A 14429-nucleotide genomic window follows, 5' to 3' on the forward strand; every position below is an offset into this window, starting at 1 on the left:
AACCGAATACGTAATTAGTTTGCACAAAAGTTAGGCCACCACGTCTATAGTCGCTCGTCAAAAACAGGCAACAATGAACAAAACAAAATTTTTTTGTGCGTTAATCAATACAAAATATAAGTATAAATTGTTTTCAATTTAGAAGTATTATAGTAGTAACAATTAGTTTTATGTATCAGTTGTTTGTATTTTGTGAACATCAAAATCTGGCAACTACAAAACATGAAAGTTTGTCCACATTGCTAGTAATGCATTTGCCAATAATATTGTATGGGCATCATTGCTTAGCAGAAATCTATGTCTTAAACCTGCAAACTTTGTGTCACTAGAATGTTTTTTGACTTAAATTGACAACAAAAATATTGCCTATTATCACTTGACCATGCAATGGTGGTTTCGTTTCTGTGGTTTAAAAGGCGTTGAGGCGAAAGTTGCTAAGAGCATGATCGCGTTCTTCGGACTTCGACGACGTCTGACGAACTTGGGATAAATTTTCCCTACACTGCAAGATGTATGGCCTTTTCATGAAACTAGAAGGTTGATCAAACTGCAGCGAAAAGTTTTATCCCTATTTGGCCAGCGGTATTTTCAAGCAGACGACAGACATCACTGCTTGTTTGCGACAATGATGGCAGTGGGGGGATTTCTGCATTTGGTACCTGCATGTGCCACGCGTGTTTTTGTAGCGATACCCTTCCGCTTACATTCAAAGTCAGGTGGATGCATTGTTTATGCACAGATGCTCGTACATCTGGGAAGTCATTGAAGAGTGCTGGTGTTTTCGGTTTCGCATTCAGCAGTGAAATCGTAACCAGCCGGTATTTCACAAGTGGCGGGTTTTTGGAATTCCCAAAGCGCCGATGTGCTGTTCGCAGGAGGGACTTTCATCCTCCTGTGTTAACTGATCACCTGCCTTATCTGATGAAAGAAATGAGTAAATAAATATATATTTATCTTTAACTACTTCCATAAATATAGCCGTAGGCGGCGAGTAAAAATGTCGCAGAACCCTTATTGTGGGTATTTTCGGACATGTTTCATGAATCGCCGTGCGGATATAGAAGCTTTGTGAAGAATAGGAAGGCGGATAACCGTGTTTCCACACAATCGACAGCTGACAGCACACTCAGCAGGCAGCAAGGGGGATGCCGGGAGATGCAAGGGAGCTTTTATACTTACTCTTTTCTTGGAATATATCTCCAAGTTGTATAGTTGACACGACAGGTGGTTGGGCCCGAGGGACATTATTCTGGGGGAAACGGGACGTGAATTGGCACCATCTTTGTTCATGGGTTGTGAGTGGCAAATGTCATTACAGAATTTACAGAAGAGGATAACTGTACGGCATCAACAAACCTTCCTGGCAAGCATTTTGTTCACGGCGGGCTCAATAGACATATTCGAGAAAAGACAACCGCACGGCGATATTTTTAATGCCTGAGTGCTCCCTCGAACCTAATAAATTAGCGCCTCTTCGCACATTCGGTTGCACATCGGGCAAAACGTTTCGTATATGCGTATGATGGGCAAGAATCGGGGAAGGGGCTACGATCTGTAGCATATTAGCTCTATAGTCTGTACCTATTATTTTCTTTTGTCATGTTAAAAGCGCCATACTCTGCATTATCTCATTATCTCATTTACCCGTAATTATCTCATTTATCTAATTATCTTTATTATTATCTCATTATAATTATCTCATTATCTCATTTACCCGCCATTATCTTATTTACCCGTAAACCAGCTTTCACTCTTTCCTTACAGCATCAGTAACAACAGATTGGCTAGAAACACAGGATATAAGTATCTAGGCGTACACCTCACACAAAATCTTTCCTGGGTCAGCCGTATAACTACTATTTCTGCTAATGCTTCAAGATCATTGGGGTATCTTCGTCGCAACCTAAAATACACTACTCCTTACGTACGTAAACAGGCCTACCAAACATTTATGCGGCCCCAGTTAGAGTACGCATCATCCATTTGGTCACCTCACCAAAAATATTTAATACAGAAGTTAGAAGCTATTCAGAACAGCGGTTGTCGTTTTATCACGCGGAATTATAATAACTTGTTTAGTGTATCCCAGCTAAAGCTCGAACTTTCACTCCATTCATTAGCAATTCGTCATGACATGGCGCTTTTGTCTCTCTCAAATTTCATAAATATCCTACGCCACTCGATCACCGCTAGCGCAATTACAACTTTCCTCTCACTTATCGCACAGGTTGCACAATGACCTCAGCTACACCCGCCTCTACGGCACCACTAATGCTTTTAACTACTCGTCTCTCCCGCGTGCCGTACGACTGTGGAATGATCTTCCAAACAGCATCACCCTCCAGCGTAATCACAATAAATTTCGCGAGCATCTTCTCAACCATTTCACTAATAATGCTTAGCTAGTCCACTTACTGCCGGGATTCATGTATACCCTTTTTCTTTTTATTTTCATCATCACAGTGAAGCTGTTGTTTAAAGTTTTGTTCATTAACCCAAACCGGAATGGTAAACTGCGTAGTCTGTTTCATTACGCTTCATTTTGATCTGTCCAACACGCTATTGCATTTATTTTAGATGTTTTAAACTTACCTATTCATGTGAAATACATACGACTACTTCTGTACTTGGACATATTTTTGCTGTTGTTGGCGTACTACATTGTTCTTACTTACTTGTTAAACCAATTTGTTATTACATTGTATCGACCCCCCTTACACAATGCCTCTGCGAGGACTGTAAGGTACTTGTAAATAAAATAAATAAATAAAAAATTCACTGGCCTTTACGACGTGTACGTCGTTTAATTCTTCTTTTGACTGCTCAACAGTTAATCTTTGGATCCGCACTGAATACCAGCGCACCTCAGTCAATCTTCCAAGCAATCCTAAAATTAATAAAACTGAGCAGTTGAGGGCAAGATATGGTACGGGATTTATTGGTGATGGACGCTGAAAGCGGGTGCGAATGTCACAGGGCAGGTCACAACAGCTCGCGCTCGGCTCTTCGGGCTAAAAAGGTGGCTCTCTTCGGCACATTGTTGTTCTTCCTCCTTACACCATGAACAATAGAAGGTCAGCGCTGTTTCATAAATTAACAGTGTTAGAACGATACCCTAAACATTTCTAGATGATGGTTGTAAATGCTTAGGGAATTTCTCTAAACAGTTGGAGATTCTATTCCTAATCACGCATATTCATGTTCTGGAAGACCGTACTGTTTGACGTATTGTTTGACGAAAGGTTTGGGAGAACTCAAGTGTTTAGATATTCTTTAACAATCAATCAATCAATTAATCAATTATTTAACGTGCCCTGGAACAACAGTGAAATCTTTGTGAAGGCACATGCGAAAATAAAACAATACAAACAACAATACAATACAGACAATACTCGGAAAAATATAAATAAAGAATTAAAACACAGGAAAAAACAGGGCAAAATGGGAAGAATAAAAATACAAGATGAGGATCATGGAAAGGGAGTGAAAAATAAAGGGCGATATACACGAATATGTGCAAAGCTTCATGAATAACGGGAAAGAGATAATTGTACGTTGTGAAAAACTATTTTAAGACAGTGAAGAGCTGAGAAATAACGATGACCAAGGACTGTGAAAAACTTCCAGATCATGAAAGTTAACTTTATAGAGGGTTTGTTTTTTGTGAACAGTAGAGTGTTGAAAGAAGTTGGCAGGTGCATGACATGGTCGATTCTTTCTGGGTAAATTAGGCGGGATTGAAAAATTTACTCAACTGATAAATAAAGGGCAGAATATCTTTCAATGAATTATATTAATAAGAAATAATTGGCCAGCGCGATTTCCTCGGCAGTAGAGTGATGGTAATGAGATGCCAATAATAACAATCTGGCAGTGCTGGAACTGGATCCTGAGTCATTTCTTGAGAAACGATTATTGTAAATGCTTGTAAACTTTTTCTGGACTCGCTGAATGGTGTCTCTGCCAATGTTGGCAATGCCATTGCGGATCACAAATGCATATTCAAGTTGAGAAAGACATATTGTGGTGCACAATTTGTGGAAGTCTGTAGGAGAACTCAATTCTCATGAGATTCTACAAACGCAGCCTATAGAACGAAAGCCACACATGACAGCACGTTTAGTGTGAGGAGAAAAATTTAGCAGGTTGTCAAAAATAACACAAATATCACTGAATTTATATACCTTACATAAAATCATGGTATTTACAGAGTATGTAAATGACACGGTGAATGTTTTGCGAGATATACTCATGAATTCGGTCTTTGAGGTAATCAGAGAATGTTACTGTTATCCCACCATTCAGAGAAAGAACACAAATCTGACTGAAGAAAACGACAGTTGTTCACTGAATGAATTTCTTTGAATATGTTGGTTTCATTAGCATAGAAAAGAAAAGAAGAATAACGAATTGCAAAAGAAACGTCGTTAACGTAAATAAAGATAACAGTGGGCCTAAAACCGACCCTTGAGGGACTTCGTAAGTCACTTAGTACAAGAAAGATAATTTGCCATTTACGGCTACTTGACATTATCTTTTATGCTGATAGCTGTGCGGGAGATCTATAACAGACAATTTAACATCAACTTTTGTAAGTTTAAACAAAAGCAATGAGCAGCTGACTACGTCGAAATCCTTGCTCAGGACTCAGTAGACTGCAAACCTGTCCTCTCTTAGAATTGGGAGAAGAGATTTGCGTCATGAAATTTGCAAGATTTGTGGTAGTTGATTGGCCAAGGTTGAACCCGTGTAAATTAGGAAAAAATAAATTATTCATGCTAGCATATATATGTAATTGTGAAGAGCCAGCTCAAATATCTTCGATGTGGCACACAGTAGCGAAATCGAGCGATAATTATAAACATCAGTTTTGCAGCCCGACCTAAATATTTGAAAAGCACGCACAGTTTTCCACATGCTGAGAAATGTGGAAGAGTTCAGACAGTTGTTATGTATTGTAGTCAGTAATGGTGCAAATATATACTACCTTAAACATTTAGTATGGTGGTAGGAATGCCATCTAGGGTACGCTATAAGGACGGTTTTAAGGTCTTAATGCATGAGCAGATAAGCTTTTTATCCATGGATAGGCCACTAGATGTGCTGACTGCCTTGGTCTGTTTTACTGACGGAGTCCGAGAGCCTGATACTTTTTAAATGGATGAAAAATGCCTGGCAATACAGTCAACGATGGCATGCACGTCGACACCGTCTGCGTCCAGTAGTGGGAAGGACTCCCCACTTTTGCTGGGACGTTTGCGTACATACTTCCAAAACTCAGCTAGCCATTCAGAATTTGTTTTCTAATAATGCAATCAATATATAAACGGTGGTCCCGTTTTCAGAGTGCCCCAACTATCTTTAGCCAGAGTTCAGAAAAGTGCCGACACACGCATTTACGACGCGACCAAACACATGTTGCTGACCGTTGCCTGGTGCTAGTCAGACTATTTTGGTGTACTAAAATATTGGTTAAATATATCCGTTCAATAAACGAACTTTGAAAAGAAGAGAGATGGATGAAAATTTATATGAGGAAGTTGTAGATCCGTTTGCAAAACATCCGATTGGACAGTTTCAAACTTTATATCTGTTTATTGTTAGTGTTTTCCTGCAAACTGCCAATGAAATACAAAAAAAAAAAAAATGCCACGTGACAAACCAGCTCGCGCACCAGTGCGCACGATGATTCAAGTGCTCCCTAACGTTCCGCTTCCGAACGACCAGTATTTGCCCGATTGTGCTGTCTCGACAGGGCCGCAACAATGACGGTGGCTTTGCGATGAACAGGTTTGGCTACCGGCCATAAAAGTGACCGTGACTGCTTCTCGCTGTCATGAATCGGTGTTAGGCAAGCGTGTCGTTCGGGTGCGTAGCGTTAGGGAGCACTAGAATGCACCAGATACAGAGGAAACTACTTTGTTGGCCAATCGCCAATATTGAAGTTTACTTCGCGAGAAGTGGCACGCGAGCCAAAATTATGAACACATGTACTATCCGCGTCAAACGAAAACCGAACGGCATCAAGCCTTCGCAATGGTATAATGCACACCGTCCACTTCTCATCACGATCAGCGCACAAAAAGACAAAAAAAAAACAACAACAAGAAAGTGCATGACACAAGCGCTGATCACTTTCTTGTCCGTTGTCCTTTTTGTGCGCTGATCCGTAAGGAGTATCTTCCAACTAGCCCAATTTGCTTCTTTACTTCACCGTCCACTTATCACCATGGACGGGCACGCATATATGCGCAGTGTGGCCGAAAAGGATGCGCGCTCATGTGAACGGGGATAATTCCTGATGGTACGCACAATACCACCACGAAGGCTTGTCGCTGTTCGCGTTTCGTTTGACGCGGATAGTCAGTGCATTCATGCATGATAGTCCTGCACAGCCGAGCAACAGCTTCTGCCTCTTCTTCCGGCCACGTTGTTCGCAATGCTCCCGGGCCTCTTAGTCGGAAGAATTTTTTTTATCACCCGCGTTTTGCGTCAGAGATGAATTCGAGAAAGTTCCCATCTTTCGTTTTCTTCTGATTCGTTTTGTTTGCCTCACACGACTGTCCGCGGTGCCGTCTCCTGTGTGCATCTATACGCGCTCTTCGCTCGTTCCCGCATGCGACTGCTTTCCTAGGACCACGTGACATACACGTTCAAGTTTCCACAGCTCCCTCTCTTGTAGCGCGAATATTTGAAATTGTAGACTGATGCATCTAAGACGCTTAACCAATCGTCTGTGCCATTTTATTGGCGAATGGACCAGTTAGTTGCTATAGCGTCAACAGGCAATCCTTCAAGCAAGACGATGTTGTATAGACAACTTAAGGCGGCTTTGGTACTTCACAGAATGCAGGAAAAGGGGTACATTCATTGGGAGCTATTCGTTGCGGATCGATGCGGAAAATACGCGTGCAGACAGCTAGGCAATGTCTAAATTTTGTACTCATTAAAAATCAGCATTAGTAGATAAATATAAAATGATGTAATGTGCTACAAAGCCGGGCAAGAAAAACTGAGCTAGTTGCTTATGAACTAGGCGTAAGTATTGCATGCCACTGACGTAACACTGTCGTGAATGAGATGTAGGAGAGTTTTTCTTTCTTAGTTTCAAGCAATACAGATTCAAAAGAAGTCCCTTGACGATAAGGTACACAAGATCTTTATACACTCTACAGTTGAAATTATTAATACTATAGAGATGCAATCAAGGCTTCAACAGACACTAGTTTGGATGGAAAGAATTATTGAATAAAAAGACAAGGACGCTCACCACAAGAGAATAAACATCTGTTGACGTTGCGGGTACCCAAAATAGGAGCCTTGTTCACAATGATTGTGTACAAGGCTCGGGTATTGCGTGCTGAAGCGTCAATCATGGAAATGATCAAAAGTATTTTGCAGCAAATATTATAGCAAGGCAAGTGATTTGTAGCGTGAGTTGAGTTTGAATACAGAGTGCAAAAAAGAAAAAACGGGACACAACAAGCAAGCCACATCACATTGAAGGCATGTTGCAGAAACTACCCAAGGAACTTGGTTTGAACTGCGGCTCGGCATCTGCATAAATGGCTCGTTTTCATGTGACAGAATTGAAGCACTTGTGCGCAGTAATATTTACTACACAAGCCATGCGAAGCACTTCAAAATTCATAGAGTGCAATGTCACTGCTGTGCAAAAACAGGAGTCTTGTATTTGCCACAATTGCTGTTGTAGGGGAACAGTAAAGAGCTTTTCATTCCTCTAAAAATAGAAGGGGGACACACACACACACATCATGAGATGTGTTCATTGACTTACTAGAATTGACTTACTCATTGACCTATAAGCCGTGCAAAACCGCGCTGCACAACTTATAGCGCGTGACTACAACCGCTATTCCAATGTAACCAAAATAAAGACTTCGTTGTCGTTATACTCCCGGGCATTACGCAGAAAGATAGCCATTCTGTGTTTATTTCATAAAGCCATCTACAGCACACATGTGAATACCTTGCCACTATTGAAAACTCATCGCACATATCACAGGCTTCCCAATCAGCACAGTTTTTCTCGTATTTTCGGCCGCACCCGAGCCTTTAACGCATCGGCGCTAGCGCGTGCCATTGCTCATTGGAATGGTCTTCCTGGTGATGTTTTCTGCAATCGCGATTACGTGGAGTTTAGGAATAGAATACTATTTACGACTGTCTTTCCTAAACATATCTTTCGTATTGGAGTTCATTCGTTGTAGAACCAATTTAATTATGTATAACACAAACTTTATATTATTTGTGCATGCTATTGTTCAGGCTTATCATTTGTATACTTGGCTTTTGAATTTATTTTGTTTTTTCTGTGTTTCTTGATAAAGAAGTATTGTATAGTTCCCTTTACATAATAATCCTACATGGAGCCTGTTAGGTACTAGTAAATAAATAAATGTGTTTGTCAGTCCTTCTATGCGTCTATTGACCATGCTGATTGCTGAACCCTGTTGAACATTAAGCTTGCGGCATGCGAGCACATGCTAAACTTGCTTGGAAATACTTAATTTGCAACTGTAAAACGGGTGCTACAAGAAAGCTGCCAAACTGACAAATATACTAAATGTGTCATAATACTTCAATGTTCATTTCGTATCCTTACATTCCTTAAGCAGTCAGTTTTCCGATGCTTTGTTATTTGCCAGGCAGAAAATGAAGCTATGACGTTGTATATGTCAGAAAGATCCTGAAAGCATTTGTTGTCCTTGGACAAAAGCCGAAAGAAAACAAATCTGAATGAAAAGAAATGGTGACTCCCATTTTATCTGTTCTTATTTAAACATGCTGTTACTCTGCAATGCCTAAATCAGCACCACAGTCAGGTCCATTTTATCTGTTCTTATTTAAACATGCTGTTACTCTGCAATGCCTAAATCAGCACCACAGTCAGGTTATGATGCATGCCTTTTTTTGAGGTTTTTTAATCCAACTAAAAGCAAACGGGTGAATTTTCATTACAGTGAATTGAAAAGAGCATGTAGTAATTGAATGGCTCAACCATGTTATTGTGCTTAGCATAGGGCTGGCATAACCACTAAGCCAGCTTAGCATGTTTCATTTTGTTGTCGTCACAAATCTGCATCGTGTGGCAACAGACATGATATTTAATCTCTCGAGAACCAGGATTCAACTTTGTCACCAGAAGTTGCCATCTCATGTTGATTTCTCTTTCATTGTTAGTTGTCATTAATATTGTGTAACAAATAATCTATCTTTAAATTTACACTTCATTGGAAAGAAAGCTTTTTCGCAGATTATGCGAGTCATTTCTGAAGGGTGTTGGGCAGCAGGGTTTAGATACACATAGAAAAAAAATTTATACAACGTTCATGTTTCAATGCATCGAAACCGCATGGGGTGCCTTTTGAGACCAGTCCTGTTTCTACAGGTTACTCAAACAAAGCATCCAGTGGGGTAATCAGGGTTAGCAGTGGAAGTGCCTCAGACCGGCTGGCCGACGTTTCGATAGTAGGACCTATCTCTGTCAAAGACGTCTTGTCATTTCTGGCATGTTAGTTTTAACGGGGTTAATAGTGATGTCATCTCCTGGTGGTGGCAAATGTCCCCGTTGCTAATTGCCGTTTCAAAAAAATTATAAAGCAGAGTAGTGCATCCTCGCTTTATTTCTACTTAGGTGGTAGTGATTCCAAGTGATTTCACAGGGTGAAAAAAAAACAAAAAAACGCGCTAAGTAGGAGCCGTGTGCTGCAAAGTGGTGTCCGCTACAGACACGAAAAAATGCAAAAGCTTCGAAGCCGGCAGACGGGTGCCACGGCCACAACAAACGGTTTCCGACGATAACGGCGTATGCCTGTTCTCGAACACGTATAAATGGAATGCGTAACCAGAAAGCAGTTACAAAAAGCAGGGGGGAGCAGGCGGCGTGCTTTCAAATGCTAAGATGTTGAACGCAAGCAATTCCGGGTGAGTTCGGAAGAGCAGATGTCTAATGGGGAAGGTCATTGACAAAAATATGCCTTCAGTATACCCATAGGAGGTTCGCTCTGCGGAATTGCCTCAAGAATTGCGCGGCATGTTGGCTGAGAAAAAGGAAAACGGAGAAGGCCAGCGAACGATGAAAGACACACAAAGAGGAAAAAAATAGGGAAAAAAAGGCGGAGGGGGGACATTAGGCTAAACAGACGAGAAAAAGAAACAGAAGAAAGAAAAGAAAGAAACACGCAGAAAACTTTCTGGGTTGGCAATGACCTTAAAGATGCGCGGTAGGAGTGCTTTCAGAAGCGAGGAAAGAGAAAAAGAAACAGTGGTTTAAATGTTCTAGAAAAAAACAACAACTTCGCAGTTATGTATGTACATTGACACGTACATATCTATAATTATTGTTCGCATCACGAAGGTCATTGCCAACCCAGAAAGTTCTTTGCGTCATTTTTTTTTCTCTTTTTTTCTCGCCTGTTTACCCTGACGTCCCGCCTATCCCCGCCCCGCCTTTTCTTTGCATTTTTCTTCCTTTCTTTTGTGTTTCCCTCATTGTTGCATTTCTTTCGCATTCCCAATTCCCCTCTTTCTCAGCCAATAAGCCACCATATTTTTGAGGCCATTCCGCTGAAAAGGGCACCTACGGGGATACTGAAATCATATTTTAGCGAATGACCTTACCCATTAAACAAGTCTTCTTCTGACCTCATTCGAAATCGCTTACCTTCGACATCTTTGCATTTAAAAGTACGCCACCTGCTTCTCTCCCCTTTTTGTAACTGCTTTCTTGTTATGCGTTCCATTCACAGGTGTTCGGGAACAGGCGTGCGCCACTATCGTCGACAACCCTTTGTTGTGGCTGGACGCGGCGATCGTCTGCCCGCTTCGATGTTTTAAGCTGTTACAAGCTGCCACTCTAGCGTCGCCAGCGCGAAGTCGGCGACGGGAATGACATCAGGTTGGTTCGTTCCGTACGCAAGCAGAGACAGTGAAGAGATCAGAGACGTGAGAAAACAAAACAACTTTACTCTTGTGATATTGCAGCACACGGGATCTTATAAAACACTTCAATACAACTAACAAAATACATCAACACTTGATACGACTAAAGAAATATATAACAGAAACAATAAATCAGCTTACGAGAGAGAACTATTACAAACTACACAAACTAACAAGAATAGAACGACGGAGTAGAAAGTTCGAAGATATAAACAGGTGAAGGCATACGTGTGATGACCGGCAGCGCTGTGTCCCCGACGATCGGATGCGAGAAGTCGAAGAGAGTTCTGGCACGACTGCGATGTCGGCGGTGTTGCAACGCTGGTGGTTCCGGGAGGCTAGTGCTTGCAGGTGACTTCGAGCAGGTTGAGCTAACTCGAAGCGAAGTCCCGATGTCTACGTTGCAGACGTTAATATCGCGTCACAGCTAGACGAACGGCTAAGTTTAGGTGGCCAGCCGATACAGAGCCACACTAAAAACTTCTAGAAGAGATGCTTGTTGATCTGTTTCTACACCATCTTGGTCAGCGACTAGTCTGCCTAGCAGGGCAAAATCCTGCGCCTAAATCCCCCTCGTGTCTCCTCGCTCTCTTCCTTGGGGACAAGAGACCTCTACCTGGGTCCAATCATGCGCGCTTAATTGAGGGGAAACTCCGCCCCAAAATATTTTGACCCCACCCCTTTTTAATTGGGAGAGGGCCCGCAACTAGCGAGAGTGACAACCTGTCGGGTTGTTGTCATACGGCTCGGCCACCAGAGCGTTTCCCACGCTTTTCTCCGTGGAAACGGTCAACCACTTAGCTCTCAGTCGGTACGTCTTGTAGTCTAATCCTTTTTCGGGGTATACCGCGGCCTTCTACGACCTTGCAGACGTCGCCACAGTTACAAAAGGATTAACTGTCGGCGGCGACGTTCTAAGGAGAGCACCCCCATTTTGCACTTATCGGTTCCCTTTCATGTGCCGCCGTTTCTCACGGTCAGTCGGGGAGTACGGCGCCCGTTAATTGCCGTGACGCGGTGTCGCCGAAAATAGCCGTCCGTGACATAAGCTCTTTCCTTTTTTTCCACCTAACTTGAAATGAAGTGAGGACTGCACTTCTCTGCTTTATAAAGCAAAAAAAAAACTATACATTTTTTTTTCTTTTCAAACGGTGATTGCCAACAGAGACACGGGCCCCCACCAGGAGATGACGCCTCTACTAACCCCCTTAAAACTAACACGCCAAGGATGACAAAGCGCCTTTGACAAAGATAGGTCCTCTTATCGAAATGTCAGCTAGCCTGTCTGAGGCGCTTCCACTCTTGACCCTCATTATCCCACTACGTTTTTCCATCTGTCGGCGCTTATTTTGATTTCGCAGTTTTAAACAAAGCATTGCCACACGCACAAAAAAAAAAAAGATCGTGTCGGAAAGTTGCAAAACTTGTGAAGCCATGCAGTGCTAATGAAAGGTCCACGGGCTATGTGTTTGAAACCCCTCCTTTAGAGACAAGTTTACCAAAGGCAGAAAAAAAGTGAAACGAGTACATTTTAACACTAGTTACCTAATGTGAGGAATTCCCAACAGCTTATTGATGATAGTTGTAGCGCGAAAACCGAACGACAACACAGAGACAAAAAAGACATGAAGGACACGAGCGCTCGTGTCCTTCGTGTCCTTCTCGTATCCTTCGTGTCCTTCGTTCCTTCTCGTATCCTTCGTTCGGTTTTCGCGCTATAACTACCGTCATGTCATGCCGACTAGCTCAAGCTGCCACAGCTCATTGATATTGTGCATGTTGCAAACATAATCATCATGCCTGGACATTTCAAAATTTTATTTACTGTATTTATGCTGTTTCAAAACTAATTAGAGTGTTTTCAAAACATTATGTGGCCAGTTTCATTTTTATTTATTTAGACATGCTGCACGCCAGCATTTTTTGTCCAGACAGGAAGGGCACGACGAACATCAAGTGATTTGTAACATAATGAAAAACAAGAAAGAAAAACAAAAAAACACACGTGTCTTTACGCTAACAAAGGTCACATGTCTATGAAACCACAACAAAATTTAAAACATATTTCAACACTCTATTCTCCAAGTAGATAACTTTCTAGCGATATATAGCAAAATTGTCAGGCAAAAAAAAATCTCATGAGGCAGTGAATTATATATATATATATATATATATATATATATATATATATATATATATATATATATATATATATATATATATATATATATATATATATATATATATATATATATATATATATATATATATATATATATTGAACAGCAGAGGCCCCAAGATGCTACCCTGAGGGACTCCATTTGAAATACTTTACAACTTTGAAGCATATAGTTGATAATAAATACGTATTGGGACCACGAACCCTGGTACGACTTTATTATGTTAAGGGTGAGAAAGAGAGTGAGAATGCAGAAAGGTCGGCCTGAGCTAGTTCGCTCTAGCCTGCTACTCTACACATGAGATAAGAGAAAGGGGAAGGAAAGAGGGATGAAGGGTGATGATGGAGACAAGTAGAGGTGGTGCGTATGTACAGTAGCCACTTAGTATAGTACCCTGCAGTCTAGTATCTAGTCCAGTGCTTTTTATAAAGTCTAGAACAGCCTTTGTAGCAGTTTTTGACACTGTTTGGTCGATCATTGCTGACAATATGTGGCTTTCACTTAATGGCGTTCGTGCGATGCTTGGCAACGTTGCAGTTAGCATTTTTCTTTGCGCCACGTATAATGCACTGTCACAAAATACGCGAGCTATCGTTTCGCGCACTTGGCAGCGTTCAAAATTCGGGCTGTCCGCACGGCCGATTAGGTGGGTGTAGTGGCGAGTGAAGGCGACGCCCAGGTGAATTCGGTGCAGTATATTAGCATGTCTTCGGCTGATTTTATCTGGAAGACGAAACGTCATACCGGAGTCTGTTTCTCGCAGGCGCTTGTTCCGGTGATCTGGTAGCGACCAGTAAATGGCAGCGCATTCGCGCATGAGCGATCTCAACAATGTGTTGACGTCACTTCGCGAATACGGTACTTTGACGTACATAGGAGCGTTGTATGCTGCCGCTCTTGCTTCGCTATCGGCTGTTTCGTTGCCAACCAGGCCGCAGTGTCCAGGAATCCATTGGAGTGTAATCAAGTGACCACTCCTGTGTGTTAGGTCAAATGCTTGGACGATTCCTAACGCTAACTCGTAAAATTGGCCTCTTCTTGCGCAAGAATGGATAGCTTGAAGCGCTGATTTTGCATCAGACAGAATCGTCCATTTACGCGGTGCTTGGTCGTTCACAAATTTTATGGCTTCTTGTATAGCAACAAGTTATGCAGCTGTCGAAGATGACCTGTGGTCTAATTTGTACTATCGGGAATCACCGAGTTGAGGGATCATGAAGGCTGCAGCTGAGGTGGATGAAGTTACGGATCCATCGGTGTAAGTGTACACAGAGTCGCTGTATC

This window comes from Rhipicephalus microplus, chromosome X (assembly GCF_043290135.1).
Source record: "Rhipicephalus microplus isolate Deutch F79 chromosome X, USDA_Rmic, whole genome shotgun sequence".
NCBI lineage: Eukaryota > Metazoa > Arthropoda > Arachnida > Ixodida > Ixodidae > Rhipicephalus > Rhipicephalus microplus.